The 495-nt window shown below is 41.2% G+C and overlaps 1 protein-coding gene across 1 annotated transcript in view; it reads right to left on the bottom strand.

The window, feature by feature from the left end:
* Nucleotides 1-495, bottom strand: part of LOC119587349 (GTPase-activating Rap/Ran-GAP domain-like protein 3) — a 420,180-nt gene that overhangs the window by 13,570 nt on the left and 406,115 nt on the right. The gene's annotated exons all lie outside the window — the stretch shown is intronic.

Raw genomic sequence — 495 nt, 5'->3', positions numbered from 1 at the left:
CGGAGAAAGGAGAAAGGGTAAAGAGAGGAAGAGGAAGAAATATGCAAGTGAGGATAAAGAGGACACAAGCAAGAGGGAAGAAGGAGATAGGGAAGAAAGAGAATAAGAAGCTAACAAGAGAGAACAGAACAGAGATAAAGCACAGGCAATAAAGGAAAAAAAAAACGAAAAAGAGACGAACGAGAGAAAGAAAACGTTTTGAGATGGAACGTTTGAGACAGATCACGAGCGAGATAAAACGTTGGAGACAGATCGCAATGGAAATGCATCATCGAAATTGCCTATGAAGACGACCGAAGCTTGGAAACGGGAGAGAAGGCTGGAGGAAACGTGTGGAATGGAGATTGATAAAGATGGAGAGAGATAGAAAGTTTGAAAGGAGAAGTGGTGATAGAGACTAATGGGGAAAGAAAGAAATGTAAAAGGAGAAAGAATTTTGAGACGGATAGAGAGGAAAGTGAAAATAGAAGACAGGCAAGGCCTTTGCCCAGAAAT

Source organism: Penaeus monodon, chromosome 22 (genome assembly GCF_015228065.2).
Source record: "Penaeus monodon isolate SGIC_2016 chromosome 22, NSTDA_Pmon_1, whole genome shotgun sequence".
NCBI classification, from domain to species: Eukaryota; Metazoa; Arthropoda; class Malacostraca; order Decapoda; family Penaeidae; genus Penaeus; species Penaeus monodon.
Note: the sequence above shows the minus strand (reverse complement) of the source record. Positions and strands in the feature narration are given on the sequence as shown.